The following is a 793-nucleotide window of genomic DNA, read 5'->3' on the forward strand; positions in this document are numbered from 1 at the left end:
CTTGTTTCTCTTCCTTTTCTCTTTTTGTATCTTTTTCTCTTAAAACCACTTGAGTATTGAGTCTATCGGAAAGTCTCTCTACCTCTATAAAGTTTGCATACCGTCTATCATTTCCAAACTACATTTTATGGGATTGTAGTGACCATCGTGTTGTTGTTCTCTCAAAACAAATGTTATATTGCGAATAAATTTATACTTGAAGCATTTTATACCTATATAAACTTTCGACATTTCAAGATATTCTATTTAGACACTCAATTAAATCAAGTGTTTCAGCTAGACACTTTCGATTTAAATTTTGAAGAAAAAAAACACAAAATTTATCATCTCCTTAAATTATACAAATCAACCTTAAGTAGAAAATATAGTTTTACGATTTATTAAGGTGAATGTATATAATTAAAAAAAATGAAATATTTTATGTGATTGACTTAACTACCTAATACCTAAATGAAAACACACGAAAAAATCTTTTCAGAATTTGAATCGAGAGTTTCTAATTCAAAACATCTTATTAAGAATTGAGATGTTCAGATGGAATATGGCATAGTTCACATGTATAAATAAAATATCCTGATAAATTCAAACGGCGGTTATATATTAGAGCAACTTTCACATAGAGCAAATACAAAATTCATATTTGTATGCTATAGCAAAGTTTGCATAATTACGCTCCATAGCAAACATATATATGTATAATTCGTTATACATATACAAAAAAAACAATTGTATAATCTGTTTTGGTATACATATACAAAAATATCAATTGTATAAAGTGAGAGAGGCGAGTGAG

Source organism: Solanum tuberosum, unplaced genomic scaffold (genome assembly GCF_000226075.1).
Source record: "Solanum tuberosum cultivar DM 1-3 516 R44 unplaced genomic scaffold, SolTub_3.0 scf00277, whole genome shotgun sequence".
Classification (NCBI taxonomy): domain Eukaryota; kingdom Viridiplantae; phylum Streptophyta; class Magnoliopsida; order Solanales; family Solanaceae; genus Solanum; species Solanum tuberosum.